Source organism: Meleagris gallopavo, chromosome 2 (assembly GCF_000146605.3).
Source record: "Meleagris gallopavo isolate NT-WF06-2002-E0010 breed Aviagen turkey brand Nicholas breeding stock chromosome 2, Turkey_5.1, whole genome shotgun sequence".
NCBI lineage: Eukaryota > Metazoa > Chordata > Aves > Galliformes > Phasianidae > Meleagris > Meleagris gallopavo.
Genome location: NC_015012.2, coordinates 7038492 through 7059885, shown reverse-complemented (window position 1 = coordinate 7059885; position 21394 = coordinate 7038492). Strand labels below are relative to the sequence as shown.

The 21394-nt window shown below is 40.8% G+C and overlaps 1 long non-coding RNA gene across 2 annotated transcripts; it reads right to left on the bottom strand.

Annotated features, from left to right (window-relative positions):
* Positions 1-21388, bottom strand: LOC104909504. 2 transcript variants are annotated; one of them, XR_792372.3, is made up of 5 exons: positions 21206-21388; positions 20842-20919; positions 20099-20179; positions 2305-2473; positions 1-1408 (listed from the first exon to the last, which is right to left on the bottom strand). It is a non-coding gene; the product is annotated as an uncharacterized LOC104909504 (long non-coding RNA). The 2 variants fall into 2 exon arrangements; XR_792371.3 differs by lacking the exon at positions 1-1408 and having other exon boundaries at positions 1987-2473.
* Positions 21389-21394: the final 6 nt, after the last annotated feature.

Sequence of the window (21394 nt, the reverse complement as noted above, 5' to 3'; positions counted from 1 at the left end):
TTTCAGTTAAGATTGCTGGTGAACTCAGTACATTTTAATTAATAAGTTGCATCCTGGCCATCTTTTCGATCGTAATCTTCAGTGCCACAAAAGATAAAGAAGAAAGAGCTCAAACTGCTGTGCTCGGTGTCTGTGGCTCTGCGCCATCCAAGGATGGATTCTGTATCTTGTTTTTGTCATGGCAGCTCAGCCTAGGAACCACAGCTGTGTGACAGGAGGTTGGACCCTGAGGCACCTGATGCCCTGCCCACAGCCCTGGTTCCCTTCCTGGAAATGAACCCTTTCTTACTAATGCAGACTTCAGCTGATTGCCACATAAACATTGGGGCAGAGTACTGCTAGAAAGCTCGCTTGAAAAAGGCCCAGGAACAACAGGAAGTAAAACCACACTGGTTTGCTTAGTGGGGATCATAGTACTATTCACAGATAATGCCAAAGGCTATCTTCTGCCTCTGAATCAACCATTTTGCAACCCGGTGGAGATAACAAGGTAGTGCACGATGGAATTTGGTCGCTGTGCTCTTTGCCTAGGTATCTATTTGGATAAGAGTTTAATTCATCACACCAGTTATCATCTAAATGCTCTGGCATGTATTCATCCAACAGGGCTGGCATCTCCCTGCTTGGCACAGATGTTATTTAACATTCACACTGATTTAATACCAAAGGTTGTTTTATTGAGTTTTGATGTCAGGGCACTGGAGGAGAGCTTTACCTGGTTAGACTGACAGGCTGCAATTTTTTTATACATCTGTATGGCATCTAGAAGTGGGCAAAAGGATACATTTCTAGCAAACAGTGGCAAATCAAATCAGCTTCTGTACTTCCTTTTATCTTCCACTGCCTCATCCTTTTTCTTCAGTATCAGCTTTTTGGGCCATCATTCTCCCTGCTCACCCATCACTAACTAACTTCATTTAACTTGGTATGGAGCATCTGTTAGCAAGTTTGTGAAGCTGCTTGCATGTCTGTGTACTGCTTAGTTGTGTGTTGGGAGAGAGCATCTCAGACTTCTGTGATTATATGTGGATCTGCAGTTGCATAGTTGACTGTCTCATGGAATTATCAGTTTTCACAGTGGCTAAAGATGCAGGGAGGAAGGAGGAACCACCTCCCACACTATGCATATCTTCACAAGGAAAGGACAAACAACTTCAGCCCAGCTCCACAGGCACTTTCCTCTCTCCAAACAGGATTATTTTGGACTCCTGCCATGCCAATGATTGGATACACAGTTGGAGAAATAAGTTACAGCTCAAAGGTGCCACACTAACGAGACCCTTCCCACCCCCAAACACAGTGCATGCCGTGCTTGGGCCCCCACAGTCTTCCAAACATAAAAATCTTCCTTACAACTCTGTGTTTTTCTTGTTTCTACTTCTTATAAGTATCCTGCTGTATTTCATGCCTAAAAGAGGCAAAAGGAAAGAGATCAAATGGAAGGCATAGGATCAGCCAGCAAGGACATTTCGTCTACCCAAAGCTCTAAAGCACACCTCTCCTTCATGCTGAATCATTCTGTAAATAGGTGCATTTTACCTCAAGAGTTTTACTTTGTTAAGTATTATGGAATTTGGAGAGATCTGAAAATACGCTTATATAACAGGTTTGTCCTATCAGTATTGTTGATAATTGCATACCTTCCTTGGCTGGCAGACTAAACTGTGAGTAGTTATACACTGAATTGAACTAAGAAACAACAGAAAACCCGATGGGATTCATCTGTTATCGTTGTTATTCAGCATTAATCCTTACATGTAACAGAAACGCAGTGAGAAAGCTTGGGCTCTGTGTCTGTTAAGAACCAAATGCCTTCATCCGAACACAGCACATCTGTAAGGCTAGCTTACAGATCTGTAATTGACAGCCTTTACTCCAATTCCTTCAGATGGCAGTTGAGGATTAAGTATCATCCCTATTATTTCAGACCAAATCTCGTAATTCCTATTTTCTGTATCATACAAGAATATGCACCACTGTGAGGAGGATGGTATAGATCAGTTTAATAAAATCTTTGATGAAGCAAAGAACAGTTTTTGAACTGCAAGATACTCTGAATTTTGGTAACAGATTTTGAAAAAAGAAATAAAATAAGTAGAGGCTGCATTCAGCTTAAAACTTCAATCAGTGAATTCAAGTGGTAAAGCTCACTATCATGGAACAGCCAAGACAAGAAACAAGCACTAAACAGATTCTTTAGTCCACAGAAGGTGGATTCTAAATTCTGTCTTTAGAAATCTAAATAATTAGACTAGTTTCCAGGTATACCAAAAAGATTCTTGCAGATCTCAAAAGACTGCTTACCACTGTGGGTGAGGAATGGCCAGTGTAGCTTACAAGGCACCAGTGGATTTTCTCATAAGATATAATCTTCTATGGCTGGTAGGGTTGTTGCACAAATTCATCCATGCTGTCCTTCTCCTGAGATCAGACAACATGGAAATGGCACTGATGAGGCAGCTCCAGTTTCTCCCTAAAAGCAAACAAAAGGAGACAGAACAGATATATAATTTCAGGAGCTATTAGCCACTAAGGATTAAAGAAAAAAAAAAGAAAACATTTACATTCCACTGGTGACAATGGTGAAAAATAATAGAAAGATTGTTGTCCAAAATCAGGAACTAAAATTATTTATAGCTATTTAAAGATGAAGTAATAAACAATTAAACACAACCAGTTCCTGCACACACTGCCTGTGTTCATTAACTAATGAGATTCTTTCTGTACTGTGGAGAAAACAGGTCACATTTTGAACACATGAGATTATTCAGATTCAGCTGCTATCTAGCACAATACTGTCCCATTTCATATTCATTCCATGGCTAGTGTTCAGTGTCCAAATACAAAACTTGCTAATGTTTCAGAAGATGTGGTAAAATCATCGCTAAATAAGGAGCATCACAAAGTTGAGTGGGTCAGAAGGTCACTCGGGTTTATTATCTGAGATAGCATTTGAACAGAAAATCAGAACAGCCACACTTGCTTTGCTATTGGCTATCCACATGGAAGAGATACAGCACATGGGGAAAAGGGCAACAGCTTCCACTGAGCTGATTTTTAGTTGCTGTCAGTTCTAAGAGTAGAGTTTGGAAGGAGCAGTGGGCTACTGTTCTCTCCATCAACACATAATTAACATTATCAGAGACCCCAGCATCCTTCATTAATTGAAAGCGTGCCACCTGCTCTTTTCTAGTGCAAGCCCCTGCACTAATGTGACACTTGCCAGATGTAGTGACCCCTGACTCAGTGTGGGGATGCACACATTTCTACACGTCTATGAGGCCATGGTTTCAGTGTGGGGATGCACACATTTCTACACGTCTATGAGTCCATGGTTCTCCCCCAACTCCTGTCTCGAGGTGTCATTCAAAATTGTGCAAAGTAATGCAAAATAATAATATTTCATGGCTACATCTGTTAAGCTTCATATCATAAACATAAAAGACTGCTCAGGAGGATGCAGCCTATCTAAAACGAAGAAAGCAAGGGAGAACTGCAGTGGCAGTATATCGTATTGCAACACACGCAGCAGTCAGAGGAGAAGATAAGGCACAGACCTTTGTAACTGCTCTCTGTTCATGGAAAAAACAAGACCTTTAAAAAAAATCAAAGTGATGCATCTTCATTTTCTTTGGTGGGCAGTCATGTCCATGGCAAAAAGAGCTACATAAAGTGAGCTGTGGTTACAGCACTTAGTTCAGCTATAGTTTTTTTAGTCTCAATAAATGCACAAAACTGAGGCAGAAGTGACTCCTCAATAACATTGCTCCTAAGCAATTGACAGCAGAGAACCAAAATATTGGCCTATGACAGCAAGAGAGAAAAGAGCAATCCAAGAAAGTTCCAGCTGTAACGATATGTTTATTGCAGTTATGCCAAGTTCAAACACATTTCTTTTCCTACTCACTGCATGGTATCCCAGTGGGGCAGTATGGCATGCACCCATGGGACACAAACCCTGCAAGAAACACAGTGGGATATACATATTTAGCCTAATGGGAAATAGCTCTTAGATGTTTAAGTCAAGGTTAATGCTAATTTGCACCACTTGTTTAATAACTGAGATTGATAAAAGTGAATAACAGGATAAAAATACTGCCCTATGGCCTCCCCTGTATCTAGCATGTATGAATGTCACCCAGAACTTTGGACTCCTTCCCACAGCTGAGCCAAAAGCTGTGTGGAAGGCAGAGGTGAACTGCAAGGAGTGATCCTGTGTTTTTATAACACAGTTCCTACTTGTCTCCCTGTCCATTTCAGCTGAGCTCCACACATACACAGCTGTTTGGCAGCACTATTATTAGTGAGCCATTTACCTTTCTCATCTGTTTATTATACATGCAGAATTCTGTAAGTGAGATAAAAAGAAAACAAAAAAACTGCTATTGAAATGAAAATGGAGACTGGAGACTGAACCAACATCACAACCAAGGAAGTTTCATGTTCAGTGGAAGAGTAAGGACTGACACACAATGATGATCTGTTTCTTTCAACACAATCACAACCAGCTCAAAGATGCTCACTCTCATTACAGCAGAGCATGTATGGACACTTCATGCTAACAGAAATGTTAGCTCAGCAGGGATTTGCTGAAGAGCAAAGCAAGGAAAAGCTGTTTATGAAAACTAAGAACTGTAATAGCTTGGTTTCACTTTTGCTTCATGCTTTCAACACGGCAACTGTGAAGATGGAATCTGCAAAGGCTCTGTCTGCTTTCTGCTCTGCAGAAGTCTCAGTAGACGAGCTTGCAAAATAGGTCTCCCAGGAATATATTCTGACTAAGAAAGGAAAGAAAGCTTTATATATATGTATGTGTATATATATATATATATGAGCTATTCATTGAACCAGATCTGCAAAAATATGCCGCCTGAGAGGAATCCACTTCTTTTAACTAGCAATTTGTATACCAGAGATTGAAAAAAGTGTGGCTGTTCAGCTCCAAAACAAATTTTATATCATAGGAAAAACGACCAAATGAAAAGGAAACACCTGAAGTTGGACTTTTGAATGTGTGTAAATTAGATTTGTGAAGGGGTGTAAGGACAGTCAGGACCTTTTGGAGGGATCTGCAATCTGCTTCCCTTGTAATCTGAAAGGTTTGAGGTCTGAGGTCTGAAAATGTTGATCTGAAAGATCTGTGTTCCTTCTGTGGGCCAGCAAAGCAGAAAACTACTTTCACTCCTTTCAGAAAGCATTGGGAGTGTGTGCAGACACCGCACGACAGTTATCTGGCAAGCTGCAGTGACATGTCACCTCTCCAACACTACACTACTCCAACTGAGTACACCTTGTCTCACATGCTGGACATTTGGGATGAGTGACCTCCTGCACGCAAAGATTTGCTCCTGTATCAGTCTGCATCAGTGACTGGGGGTTAGAAGAATGGAGAAAAGGAGCTTTCAGTGTTTGATTTAATGAATGTTGAAAAAAAACCAGAACTTAGAATCATGTCATAGAATCATAGAACGGCCTGGGTTGAAAAGGACCACAATGATCATCTGGTTTCAACCCCCCTGCTATATGCAGGGTCACCAACCAGCAGACCAGGCTGCCCAGAGCCACATCCAGCCTGGCCTTGAATGCCTCCAGGGATGGGGCATCCACAGCCTCCTTGGGCAGCCTGTTCCAGTGCTTCACCACCCTCTGGGTGAAAAACTTCCTCCTAATATCTGACCTAATCCTCCCCTTCTTGGTTTAAAACCATTCTCCCTTGTCCTATCACTACCCACCCTCACAAACAAACATTCCTCCTTCTGTTTATACAGTTAGCTTTCTAAAAAATGCTGTTTTACTACAAGACAGCTAATTACTGATTGTAAAAAGACATCATTGACTTGTATTATACGGACAATTTATGCTGCTTGCATGAAATAATTAAAAATTGCATCCATCTACTGATTTTTATACAGAAGATTATCACATTCTGGCAGAACACAGTACATCTGCTGAGAAACTAGCTCACAACGTGCGACACCTCCTATCTCTGCCAGTATTAGCTTTATGGATCTAGTAATAATATTATACTAATAGCTGCTGATTGCTATTTGTGTACCAGACTGTTCCAATACCATGGTGATGAGCGTGCTGTTAGTGTCTGGAACAGATGGACAGAACACAAGAGATGCTTGCCTTGATTTTAAGACAAATAGGATTACCTGTTTCATTAACAAGGCCACATGAAAGCATGGGCAAAAACACGTGGTCCTATCACCGTCTCCAGTTGCTGACAGGAAGAAAAAGACTGCACGTTTGTTTTAAGGCACACATTCATGCCACAAACAACTTACCCTAACTTTCAGAGAGAGCAAATCTTTGAACCACACGTAAAGCCAATGCAGCTGTTAAGAGTAGAAACTAAATTCAGCACCTCCTGTTACTCCCTGCCAGCTGCACAGCTCCTTTCCAGCTCTTTGCAGAGGTGATCCTTGAGGCTGGAGATGGGAGGGATTGCCTGCATGCTGCTCAACACAGTGATTCCTTACCTGTTGATTTTAAGGATACCTCATAAGGAAGAATTGCAACAGCTTCCATCCTCTCTGGAGAAAAGAATTAGAAGAGTAATGAACACTCCTACACCTCATCTTTTCGTTATGACAGAGATATAAGTAGAAAGGTCCTGCTATGTTGTTTCTTTAGCCAGACCATGGAAGTCAATTTAGCAATTTTATTCTGCACTCTTCTTCTCACAGAAATGAGAAAGAAAGGCCATGAGACAGAAGGGAAACATGTTCACTGTAGGTTGTGCAGCTTTGTTTAGAATTAAAACCGCAATATTGGGAAAAAAAGATCTCAGGGTAATATAGTATTATACAGTACAAGATATGATTCCATATACAGATTGCAGTTAATGATTGAAAAAGCAGTTATGTAGGAAAGAAAGCTCTGACACAGAGCACTGGGGACATAACCATAACAACTCCTTTCCTATCTCAGTGAAAAGCCAAAAGAAGAAACTGGAATCTACAGCTTTCATAGAAGAGCTGCCAATTTCCCACTGGTATCAGAAGCCAGTCATGTTTGGGAAGGAAATGACCTATTGCTGCACGGCAAAAGTAGCAGGTGCAGATGGCATGTGAGCAACTTTCCCAATCACTAATCTACCAAGGTCACAAAACAGAAAGCACAAAGGTACACCAGTACAAATGGTTTTAAGGACACTCATTCAACTCCTGCCAGGTCATCTACAGATTCTGAGAGCACTTCATTCTATTTGGCATGCAAAAAGGTACGAAATAAGGCCACTGACACAGATGAGGTGTCAGATCACCGTGATATATTTCCTCTTCCCACACACACAAACCAAATCCTATAAATTACATATGCCAACAAACACTAGCAATATACTGAAGCACTACAGTCCTTCAAATGAATGGTGGCAGCGCCTCATCTTTAAATTTAATTGTCTGTTCATGCTGCCAGGAATGCTGTTTGGAAGTGTCTGCCTGTCCTGCAGCACTGCCTGGCCTGTAGGCAGCTTCACAATGTCAGGCTGCAGCAAAGAGCTGTGAAAAGAGATGCTCAGAGCCCCTGCCAATGCTACCAAAGCAAGCACTCGCTGCCTTGGTCTGCCAGTGTAACGTGTGTCTGAGGATGAAACAAATAGCAGTTATGCAAAGTGCCAAAGGTCTTACCAGGGGATGGGAATTGGTGTCAGAACATGTCAGGTAAGGTCAGCACTACTGAAGGTGTTGCCATGGTTTACCATAGGCAGTGAGGAGTGAATCCTCAGAACTAAACTGAGAACACTTTCTGCTGTACTTTCATTTTCCATTCCTTTTTTTTTACTGGCAAGAAACACCCATCTACATCTGTCCAAGGCATCATGTCATATTGCTACAAGCAAAAAGAGATTCGGGGTTGGTCCTCATTCACATCTAAAATACACAGCTTGAGAAAATAACAGGAAATAGCAGAGCAAAGACAGTTTCCAAGAACCATAGAGCCAAATCAGCACTTTGTTCTTAGGGGTAGATGAAAAAAAAGCCTCCTCTGCCTCTCTGTGAAGCAGGGTGAAATATAGAAGGATGAATTCAATTTCCGTAGAGCTTTGCATTTGCAAATATTGACTGTATTTCCATCTGATTCCAGTAGCAAAACCAGGTTAGGTATGCTAGTTAGAGTAGTATTCATTTAGAAGCTAAGCAAGACAGCTGCACATACGAGATGGTATGCCTTCCTCCTTCTGAGGATGAGTTCCTCTATCCTGAAATGAGCATCTAAGATAAATGGAACAAATCATTGTCTGAAGTTCCTGCTTCTCCTTCTTGACTAGTGACCATTTGCTGAGACAAGATGGCTGAAATATACGGGGTGATTCATTTGATTTTGTCCATTACTTATGAGGTCTCTTCAAAATGAAAAGCAAAGCAGTGTACAATGCCATCACGAGATTCCATCTTTATTGTCTCAGTAATTCAGTCTATTCATTTTGACCAGAAAAAAAACAGATGTCCCCTGTGTTGGCACTAAATTTTTAGCCTGGCTTCCAGAAGTTACACTACGTGCTTTTTGCTTACTCTGTTAACATCCTCAGATTTTGGAGAGGTATTGCTAAATGACTGTCACATACTGGTCTGGTATGATGAGGTTATATTTCAGGGCATGAGAGCAAAGAGTAAAAATACCTAGAGGTGTGGCTTGGCCAGCTTTAAGGAGAGAAAATATGGGGAGGAGGAAAGAAATGCAAATGAAATGAGAAATTGTCCTGTGTGTGCGCTTTAACTTTCAGATTTTCTTAGATATTCATCAGTGAGATCTGTGAAATACTCTCGAGCACCACTTATTATGTTAAACTGACAACATTCTTTGTACTTTTTGAAAGGTACACCATTTTTCCTTACTAACTTCATTCCCACCCTGATCTGACTGCATTTTGAATATAGTGTAATTAATCAACTAAATGTTCTATCATTCTGTTTCCTTCATAACAATGGACTCACCAATGTCTACACTGCAGAACAGACTTACCTAAAATAACTGTTGCATCTACATATGGACACTATAATTGGTCACAATGAAAGGCTGCTGAGCTCAGAATCCCATCTCCAACAGTGTGAATATTTTATTATATATGAATGACCCAAAGAGATGCAGCAAAGTACTACGAAAATAGAGTTGTTAAGTACCGCTTTGCCACTACAAGTCCCATGTGGTGATGTTCAAGGCATTGCTAAGCTGGCAGTCCCTTGCCTGGCTTGCTGTAGTGGTATAAAAGCTTATTTTTGGCTTGATCTACAGGGGGACACAAGGAATGCCATACTGGAAAAGGTGATCTGAGATGGTGGGACTTAAACTGAGGATGGTAAGAAGAACACTGTGACTGATATGGATGTGGTCTGTGCTCTGGGGCACCAGGATCACACTGTGTGGCTTTTGTGAATAAATCTTCTTTTCCATGATCCAGACAACGCTTCTAATATACTTAGCATCAAGGGAAGAATGTTAAGGGTAGAATAAACACGTTGTGATACAACTCCTAAGTCCTCTCCCAGTCTCCAGCTTCCATAATCATTTGTCTTTCCTTCATCCATGAGCATACTTATGTCTGCTGCCAAGGTTACACACAAAAAAAGACTTCTTCTGTTCACAGAATCAAGAGGACCATTTTGTTCAGTCACTGTGCTAAGAACAAATACCCCAAAATGCTCATTCACACACTATAGAAAGTGTTACTATATACAGAAAAGGGGCATTTAATCCTCATGATATTTAAAGGAGGTCTCAAATTATATTCTCTTTTCTTCCCAAGCTTGTTTTTATATAGAAAAACTTCTGGTCCTTACTGAGAGAATACTGCAAGTATAAAGCAGTGCAATTACAAGAGTGTAACCTGACAGGTTCTTATTTTGAATAAGAAATAATATTTTATATTTATTAAATTACAAAATATGAACCCTCATGAAGGATTATTAGTTGGGAATAAGGACTTTTCTTTTAACGATTCAGTCATTCTATATTTTTCAGCTCTGTGGTGCAGCATCTACCCGCTGGTATCAGTTGAACGTTTCTGTATGGGAAAGGCAGAAGTACAGGCTGCTACTCCCTCCTCTCACTTCAGAAATAAACTGTGAGGCCTTTTTCATACGCTGTAAAGGAAGGAGAATACCTTTCAGCTAAATGTAAGGATTTGCCTTTGAGAACTTGTAACTAAATTGGAGTTCTCTGGAAGACAGCTCTTCTTTACTGTACATACCCCACAAACTCACAGATTCACAGAACCACAGGGGTTGGAACCGACCTCAAGAGATCATTGAGTCCAACCCCCTGCTAAGGCAGGTCCCCTAAATAGGTCACAAAGGTTGGCGTCCGGATAGGTCTTAAATATCTCCATAGAAAGAGACTCTACAACCTCTCTGGGCAACCTGTTCCAGTGCTCAGTCATCCTTACCACAAAGAAGTTCTTCCACAAGTTTGTACAGAACTTCCTATGTTCAAGTTTTAGGCCATTACTCCTTGCTCTATTGCTACACACCACCAAGAAGAGCCTGGCTACGCTCTTTTGAATGCACCCCAGGATACCACTGGCCTTCTTGTCCACAAGGGCACACTGTGGGCTCATGGCCAACTCATTTATGATACCCAAGCTTCAGTTCTAATCTGCTAACAAACATTACATCCACTGCACGAAAATGGCCTAACAAGTCCAAAAGAGCCCCACCTCTGCTACCTTTGTTATCCCTGAAGCAGGTTCTGATGTTGGCTAAGCCAATGCAAACACAGACCAAACAGGCAGGATACTGCTGGTTTATAACCCTGCAAACACTCTCAGACAAGAGTCAGCTGAAAACACCAGTCATGCCATCCGTATCAGTGTTGTGAAGGAGTCACTTTGTGGCTTTCACAACGTCCTGAATTCCTTAAAGAGGGGAATTCTAGTCTATCTACCTCAGTATTGTTCAATATTATCAATTGCAACTGTTGAAAGAAGGGCTTGCACTCTGTAGCTGACTGGCTATCACAATCAGAAAAGTAATGATTGGATAATGAACTGAACACGGAAATCTATTTCACAGAATGATGTAAGAAATTATATAAAAGAGATTCAAAGGTAGAGGGGAAAAACATTCAGCTGTTTGTTTTAAAAATCTCTTCCAATAGTTTCCCCTTTCTATTTCCATCAGGGCATTTCTTTTCTTCCTTGGACGAAAGAGCAGACTAGCTCTACCACACATTTCGGCTACAGGTTCTCAAATAAAAGGAAAGTTATTTTTCGAGTCAGCCATAGCATCAGCAAAACAATAGAGTTCTGACCTACTGGAATGAAGATTTGATAAAAATGTTGATAAGAACTACAGAAAATCTCTCCAGTTTACAAAATGTGCCTATTAAAATGGATCTAGATACATGCTTGGGTAGATTGTTTCATGGACTTGTATTGGATTTTGTTTTCCCATACATACCAGTGCAACTTCCTCTTAGAAAAGAAAATATATATTACTTTGGAATGACAAACAGGTTAAACAAAACAAATCATACCAGCAATGCCAGCATAACAAACAGTCAATTTAAAAAAAATAATCTGTACATACATTTAGACTAAATCTGGGATTTTAACTATACATTTTCTCACCCAGTAAATAATTGAGTTGCAAAATAAAAAAATATATCAAAATTAACAAATGAACCTACCACAAGTGTACAGTGCTGTAAAATTGTATGCCAGCTCTGTATAGGACAACTTCAAAGGTCACAAAGTGAAAGCAGGTTTTAATCATGCTTCCATTCACCCTTTCTATTCCAAACCCTCTCCTCTCTCCATCTCCCTCTCATCTGAAATGACATCACCACTGCTGGAAATCACCGTATTCGGGGAAAGTGCCTTCTCTAACTGTTTTGATTTCTTAAGGCAAAAGGCCTATGCGATTCTATTTTGCGTATGAGGGCATATTTTGCTGTTTTCACTTCCCCTTTAAATAACTTCTGAATCCAGTGTGTGCTTTTCAAATAAATTTGTAAGCAAAATAAAAATTCAAAATACAAATTTGTTGCAAGTTTATCAGACACAGGCAGCCAATTGGGATGAAGAGATCCAAACAGCACCTCCAGGCATGGGAAAGGATGTACCAAATCCCTGTTCGCTAGATGATGTCCTAGGACAGACACAAAGACCATCCAGGCCAAGGGAAAATTTGGATCAGATCTTGCAGCAGATTAGATGTGAAAGAGCCCAGAATGGGACACAAACCCATCAGAAACCAGGCTTTGCTGATTCCATTGCTCACGGATGTACTGGCTCATTTCCCTTAGACTTTCCTACCCCACAGAGGGCCAGGGTTCCCTAAGTGTCTGCTTGTGCCATTCACAGCTCAAGATTATCCCTTACACTCCAACCATCCCTTCTTAGAACCTCTAGAGGATATGTGGTAAAGACTTTTTTCCACACTTGGAATAGATTCCTTAGTGCCCCCAACCACAAAGTAGTATTTTAAACACACCATTTCAATCTATCTGCAATTATTCTCAGTATAAGAAACCACTTGCTTAAGTGGCCTTATTTAAAATGTGATTCTGCTCATTGACGTTGGCTTGTATATGAGTCAGCCCTTTTCTTTCTGTTCATAGAGCTTGGATAGTCAAGCCCTGCAAATAGAATTAACCACTCTTTTGTACAGGCAGTACCACATCCACAATGCTATATGACTGTGCATTGGCAACAGGGCTTCAGGTCACATACAGATGATTTCTTTTACATCTAGTCATACCAGTTAACAGGATTAACACTCTTCAGGTGTGCTAAGAGAACAGTTTGTGCTAATTCAAGTGATGCAAAACCAGATGCCATATGTCAGAACAGGAATTTTAGCTGCTTAATAAAATCTACCTAATTGTGCTTAATGTGACTTAGGGAGAACTCACAGAACCCCCTCTGTGACAGATCTGTATGTAACAGCTAGAAGGACCCACGGGGCTGTGGAAGGAAAGTCTTTTTCCTCTGCACATCTGGACCTGAAACAAAACTTCTGTTGACATCCTACACAAGCCAGTGCTGCTGCTACTGTTATGTTAAGAAAAACAAGAAATAGAAATGAAGTTGTAGGATTCCAAACACTTTAAAAAAGGAAAGCATGTTTCTCCAGCAGCACAGACTTGATAAGGCTCAAATTTGTTGCACTTTTTCATTCAGCAAAACATCCTTTGGCACATTTCCCTGTTCCAGTGATATGGCTGTGAAGGAGTGAAAATTAAACAGTTCAAACACTTACACACGACAGCTGTTAGGCTCAGCCCTTCAGCTCAGAGTCCTGACAGCGCTGCTCATCTCCATGAAATAAGGTGTGCACATCCTTGCACAGTTTCAGTGGCCTTACTTAAAAAATAAACACAAACACACAAAGACAGATGCCCATTTTGACTATAAATAAATCATTTTGATATCTGAAAAATTGCATATATTCGAAAGGAAAAAAAAAGCCATTCTCTCTTTCCTGCTCCCAGCCATCTCCTTTCATAAAATTGCTCGAATGGCAAAAAACTGGAGTCTTCTCTTTTTCATATTGAAGTGAACTGGCCAATGGGATTCCATGTTCTAAAGCTGGGTGTTGGGCCAGACAGAATCTATGCACATAAGCCTTCTTTCTTTAGGGGAATCTGGCTCAACAAATCATCCCTCTTTTGCATTAGAAAGACCAATGCTAACCTCACCAAGGTATCTCCTGCAGAGGAAGGCTGAAGAAACAAAGCAAACAAATGATGTTAGCTGAGGAATGAATTACTCTGGTAGTCAGAAGGAAGGAAAGTCTCTGAGGAAATTTAATCACCACACCCTCCCAGTTACTGAGGCTGTGTGGAAGTCACAGCTGGGTGACTGCTTATGCAAACTTAGGAAAATGTTTGTTTAATGAAAAGATTAAACAAAACCATTCACGACAATGTCTTCTGTGTCTACCAGGATTGGACTATTACAGAAAACCCAGTCTTGCATTCATATCTGCCCAGGTAGACCACTGTCTCTGTGGGGAACAGATTTGTGCACACACAGTTTAACCAAAGGATTCCATCTGAAGGATGCCAGATGTAACATTTGCTAGATGTAAACTTTTAAAGAAAGAGTTTTCATGTGCATCAGAAGGAAAAAAGGAAAAAAAAAAAAAGTAAGCTGACATCTGGTCCAAAATATGTTTTTTTTTAAAATGCGGGACTCCAGGAAAACACAATCAAGGGATAAGCAGATTTTACAATAAAATGAACAAGGAAAATTTATACCATGAATACCCACCCAGTGGGCAAAAAGCAATGCTGCAGAACTCTCTTGGCTTACATTCTGATTGTTGCAGTGAATGGCACTCTTTGGGATTGCTCAAAGATTCCAAGTAGGATGTTGCATGTGATTCACTGAATCTTTTTTTGTCTTTTTCCAACTAAGCATTTTCACAGGGAAAAAACAGTGATGTCATCAAGTTCCCCTCTCCGCTGAGAGAGGATAATTGCAAGGTTTTGTTGATTAGAACATTTCAGTCAGTGACATTTTTAATCAAAGCAGGTTCATTTGCCATTACTTCGTTGTAGCTCACGAGGGAGGCAAAATTCCCTTATAGATCTTCTTGTGGGCTATAGCCAGGCCATGGAGGACCATCAACTTTCCAAGATGGGGCTTGAGAATTAGACACACAATCAAAACAGTACAGTATTTTGGGGGGTCTTATTCTCGTCTGCAACATAATTTTCCACAGAAGAAGAAACAAAGCCAGATAAGAATGCGACAGATTAAATAAAGAGTGCTACATTCTTCCCCTCTGAAGATATTGAACAAAATATTAAAAATTCTGAGAAAACCCATACAACTCCAACACTGCAACTATATAGCAACTTAGCTACATTTTTAATTACTGGGCACGAGGGACAAAGTTAGGTTTCCATCTTCAAGCTGCAGTGCTTAAAGCAATGACCCAGAGCCCAAGCTATTCGTACCCTGCTCCTATTAGTGTTCAGGTCTGAGCATAACTGAGCAGCGATCGCAGCTCATTGCTACTCGAGGCTGCCACCTCCTGCCTGCAATCCCTGCTCACTCCTGGCTGGCTAGTGACCTGGTCAGGGTGCTGCTTCTGATGTTTTTTTGCTTGCAAAGCTAACTCCACACAGAAAGGATGTTTCTTCGAGAATAATCAGTCACCAATATTTACATGAGTTACAGGAAGCAGAGCAAACGTGCAATGTGTAGGATTCATCTTAGGAACAGTTCTATTTCCATGGATATCCAAAGTTGTCAAACCAATGAACAGTGCAAATCCAGAAAGGAGATGGTTTCCTCCTCCAGAAGCACCACGCTGTGTTTCAACAGATGCAACCTCTCCATTTTAGGATACGCACGGAACAATTGCCAGATAAAAATATATTGCTGACATCTGAAATGTCTTATTGCACTTAGAAACTGTTGATTAAAGGAGAAAAGATCAAAGAGAGAAAGGTTGCATTTCACCCCCAGTGATTAATACTGGCTTTACCTTCAAGTGGCAACAAAACTGCCAAAACTGAGAAATTAGAGGACAGACTTGCGCGCTTCAGATGTCTGGGAGTTCTTTGCTTCTAATCAATTAGACTGCAGCCTCACATTCTTCATTCACATCTGAGACTTTTTTTCCGTGAGCCTGGCTATTGAGGTCACTGTCAGTGGGCATTTCTGCATCATTATCCAGTCTGAGACCTTGAGATTTTCCTCACAATGTAACACAAGGAAACTTGAGTTGGGTGGCATACCTTTAATCAAGTTCTTATCCCCAAACAGAAGCACAGTAGGCTCTCCTGCATCCCACTGACTAGAAGCCAAGACACAGGTGCTTCCATCTCCTAACCTCTGTGTTCCAAGCAACACAGGAGTTGGGAGTTCATCTCCCCAGTGTCCGTGCACATGGCCTATTTACTGAGCACCTGCCTGTCTGCCCTCACATCCTGCTTCTGTGGGACTTTCCACTCTGAAATTGCTGCTCACACCTCATCTTGCCTCAGCCATTCATTCAAGTAAAAGTATTCTATACAAACTGAATTAAGAAATGCAGAAAGGGTTCTACATTTGCTGTGGGTAAGTTTTGAAAACTGCATTTGTTTCTTATAGAGTCGGTGTCCAACCTCACAGTAATCAAAAATCAGTGGTTAATGCATTGGGCTGGGCATCAGATCATTTACATTCTGGCCTTGGCTCTGTCTTAGACTTCCACTATGCCATAATCACTTAAATTCCACTCTCAGAAGTGACATTTAATTTGGGATAAGCCAGCTTTGTCTGCTAGACTGTAATATCTGGAACTCAGTTTTCAGAAGGTGGTTTCACTGACTTCAGCTGGTATGAAAAGAACTCAAAGTCTTTGCAGATCAGATTCCCAAAAGCCTGAATGGCCAGTGGTTGTTATCCAGGTGCTCTGCAAAGCATCCATAAAATGTTACTGATGGCACAATGGAGAATTCCTATTTATGATTACTTTGCACATGCTGCACGTACCGAAACAACTACAGATGTTTTAGGGCAGTGGGGAGTAGAGTCCAGAGCACAGAGAGCTTACTGTGAGTGAGGTGTTCAGTGCTCAGGATGCCTTGTCTGCACGTTTCAGTGCATGACTTGAGGCTGTCAGAAAGGAAAGTGCTTCAAATAAGAAGCTGAAAAGACAGATTTTCTCTACAACAGAGCCCTCTATGGCCCCTAACTTCCAGTGAAGTCAATGGAAGTATATGTCCTACAGAAACCTGGGCTGTTGTGACCAAGTAGCATCATATCCTGTGATCAAAATCCATTACGATTTACAATGTCTGAATTCTATCATATAACTTTGTCTGTATTTTGGATGGCAGATGCCAAACTCGGAATTCTACAAGGAATTTAAACTAAAAGAGGGGAGATTTAGGTTAGATGTTAGGTAGAAATTCTTCATTTAGGGGATGGTGAGGCCCTGGCACTGCTGCCCAGAGCTGTGGGTGCCCCATCCCTGGAGGTGCCAAGGCTGGGTTGGATGGGCCCTGGGCAGCCTGAGCTGGTGGGGGGCAGCCCTGCCCATGGCAGAGGAGTTGGAGCTAGACGATCTTTAAGGTTCCCTCTGACTAAGCCATTCTACGATCCTATGGCTCTAAAACTAAATCCAGCAAAATGTGACTTTTAAGTGTTCTTATGTTTGTCTGGAAATGAATCAACAAAAACAGATGTTTATACTGTTACCCTGCGATTTTCTCTGTCTGGTGAAGAAATGCTGTGGAAAAATCCCCAACAGAACAATCCTGTGCTTAGCATACTTTAAGAATACATCAGAACACCTCACTCAACAATTCCAGTGCAGCCTACACCGGATAGCATGATCGAGGTGAGGAAGTTTGGCAACTGCACTACTGCTTCCAGCTTGCATGACTCAGACTGGGTGGTGCTAACAGGGAGGAGAATCCGGTCCTTTTTCTCAGCAGAAATTCAGGCTGGCTGAGCACTCTCACCTGACACAGTTTGACATGTGAGCTGTCTTCTCTGAGCATGAAAATTCCCCCATGGGCTCCCATTACCACACTGCTTCTGGCGAATGAGTGAGTTTGGGTTTGATAACCAAAGATATTAAAGATATTAAAGATTTAGCAAAGGTTGGAATCCCTGAATGCTGGTGATATAGCCATGCAATGCTGGGGGTGAGTGTGTTGGGTGTGTTGGCTTATCTGCCCCCTAAAACATTAACTATTTGGATGCATACTGATTTTCTGAATATTTCTAAGTTCCTGTTTCCCCCGTTTCATATATCTAACAAATAATACTTGGTGTTTAGTCTATTCTAAGGCGTGCTTTCTTCGAATCTCTATTTTCTTTTGATTTTGACAAATGAAATAATTTAGAGACAAAGGTAAAATGCCTCAACAGGAAACAAAACAGATTAACTAAGAGAAAAGAATTAATACCAACATTTATGTAGGGTGTCCTTCTCTCGATCTGACAAAAAAAAACTGGGAACAGCCTCAACAACATAGAGTCTGGCCCCAGTTTTGCCAGCCTGCACAGAGCTGGCACAGGCAACTCCTACTCACCCACCTTGCAAAGGCTGAGAAAGAAGCAAAAGTGGGACTGGAATTGCATCATTTCCTGTGCTTTTATACTCTCCAGGCTGCCACTTTGTTTTGTTAAGGACTTTTCTCAGGCTGATCAGACAAAGAAGAGATGTCTTCTGTTCCTCCTGGATCCTCCTTTGCTTGCCATACCAAGCAGAGCTCTGAGTGCATCAGTAGCTCATTCTCCCTTTCTGTTCTGAGTGCTTCCTGCCTCTGTTCATACAGTTTATCTATGCCTGCACATTAGGATGAAGGCAGGTCTCCTGACTGGCAAGTTCCTAAAAATCTATTCAACTCAGTACAAGACAGATGCAGTAAAAGCTTCAGCCCTCCACTTAGTCATCATACTTTGCTTATCTTCTATCACAAAGCCTTGCCCTCTCACTAAAGCCACAGCACTGCAGACTAAAGTCACAGCACCATCTCCTCCTAGGAAACAGTGGGTAGTTCTCTCCGTGGTTTTACAAGCAACGGATAGTGGGCTCTAGCTTTCTGGCAGAGAAATTTTCCACTTACACAATATTATGTGAAGGTTACTTTACAACTTACAGCAAGAAAACAAAGCTGTGAAGTATATATACAAATCTACTCTGATAACAGAAAAAATACATGTTATTTTCTTCTTGTTGTTCATTTCTTTACAACCTTGAAAGCAAGTTGCACTAACTAGAATATACATTATTAGAGTTATGTACAAAAGAAATACCAAACCCTGTGTATTTTGGATATAGTTAAATTAAATCTCTCCTGCGTATATTATGCTATTAGAATGGCTCAAGCACAACACAGATGCAGAATTTCTGGATTGTTGTGCTATTCCTTGATGCCATTCATGCAGACAGCAGATCTTCTCCTCCAGTCGTGCACCGATGGATGCTCTCCATTACCCTGCTTGCAGCAAAAGACACTGACAAGTACAGAACATGACAAAACGTCTCTCCCTACTACTAAGAAGGCTGCTCTGGTGCTCTGCAACTTTCTTCTTTACAGCCACTGCATTTTCTATTTTCTTTTTTCTTTTGAACATGAAGTAACATCTCGATACAACTAAATTAGTAAAGAAAGTTTTAAAATAGACTTTTGTGCAAGACACGTTACATTTCCTCTCCTGCACTGCATGTGACCTTTAATAAAACACCAAAAACTTTTAAGTCTATTCAAAAACAGACAGCAATAGTTGGTAGCAAGAACAGCGATGGCTACGCTGTGCAGTACACTGTGCAGTACAAGTTCCTCCTTAACAGGCCTATTTCTGGTGCAGAACTTGTGCCCCTTTAATGTGTCACCTTATATGCTATGCTAGGTGCAGCAAATTAACTGTTTGTTTTGCAGGGATTGGCAGACTTCAGTATTACTGTTTCCTGGATGACTTTAATTACACTGTAATATCTGACTGCAGCTATCAGATTAATCCCTTGGGCTTCCTTAACTAACAGACTAAATCCCTGTAGAGAAAGGCTTATGTAATAAAAGCTGTGAGGATGTATATTAATGTAATACAATTAAACTAATAAACATATTTTTTGAGTTCTACCAAATGTTTAATCTCAGAAAAATTAGCAAATGCATCATTTGTTTGTTTTTTTTTTTTCCTTCAGGTCTCCTAAATAAAGGCTAGTTTATCTCAGAGCAGAGAACGCCTCGCTACGTAAGGAAACATAGTGGAAGCATTCTGTCTGACTGATCAACAGAGGATTAGAACTCAAACTGAAACACTTCTCATTCATAGAGCTCAAGTGCTTTATTCATGAGCATAAGCATCATATGGCGTGGTGCATATCCAGCTCATTAAACTCAGATTTGGGAAGGTTAAGCCATGTGTCCAGAATTATATAGCAAGCCTAACAGTAGAACAGGAGGCAGAGGCTACTTCCTCTGAGTACTACTTCCTCTGAGCCCTCTACAATGGGTTCAACAAGATGAGTGACTTCAGATAAATGGATCAACTAATTTTTCTGGGCAAAGAACCGCCTTTTAAGGCAACTGTTATATGTATCTGTTACACGTATCAGGCAACAACATAAACCCTTCACTTGTATGAATATGAAAACGTCACACATTGAAAAATTGAAAATATTAATGCAAAACTTACCTGTATCACAGTGCAATTCATATCCAGGTACAGCTGCTGATGCTCCAGAATGACCAGAAAGTCATAGAATCATAGAATGGCCTGGGTTGAAAAGGACCACAATGATCATCTTGTTTCAACCCCCTGCTATGTGCAGGGTCACCAACCAGCAGACCAGGCTGCCCAGAGCCACATCCAGCCTGGCCCTGAATGCCTCCAAAGATGGGGCATCCACAACCTCCTTGGGCAGCCTGTTCACGATGGGGAAGGAGTAGACAGAACGACTTGTCTGCATAACCAAAGATAATAAAAATAGAAATTTTTCAATGGCTCTTTCAAACTTTTTCCATGGTATTTGCAATGTTTCTTATAATTTTGAAATAAAGACATTATCTAAAGTCTTATCAGGTCATTAAAATAAAAATGAAACATTTCAGCTTCCTGACAGTGTTAGGCTTTTTTCTTAAAGAGTAGTCATTCATTTGTTGATTTAAAATTCTGATTATTGTTATTATTATTATTTTTTAGAGAAAGTGACTTTTTTCTCACTGTGTTGGCCTCGTCACTGAAAAAACAAGCAGGGGAATGAAAAAAAATGACGTGATTTTGCAAACGTTTTGCATAGCGAAAGTACTACAGAAGGTCCACAAAATGCTACTGCAAACACGATAAACTTCGAAACAATAACAAAAAATGCAAAATACAAAGCAATTAACAAAATACGCTTTTCAGCCCATGTTATTAGCTGTTAGAACACAACTTACTAAAAACCCTTCCCAGCTTCTGTTTTCTTCCCCGCTCCATCTCCTCTCTCCATTTTCCTGTACACCATTTTCTGCACGCTGAAAGAACAAGCGAGGTGTTAGCAGAAGCAAATAGGAGGCCGCTGGCATAGAAATTCTGAATGATGCTTATTTGTCAGAAGGAACTATATTCACAATTCTTAAGTGTCTGCAAAATCAGTTTTCGTAGCTCTTTTCTATCTGTGAGGCATCAGTTCAAAAAGTAATCTGGGTAGGAAATTGCTTTCTCTTGAAAGTATGTGTTATGCCTATAAAAATGAAGACATATATATATGTATATATGTGGAATTTGTGTGGATAATTGATTTTTTTCAAACCAATTTACCTCTCTCTGCAACGCTGATTGCTCCTGTACAGTGCTGCTTAACTCACGTATATTCGGAAAGCTGGATGCCTCGCCATCTTTTCGTTCTGACAGCTGAATTTAAAACGTTTTAAAAAGTGAACCCCTGTGGCACGGCTGCTGCCATTTCCCATGTGGGGGATGGTGGGACCATGGCAACGGCGGTGGGCG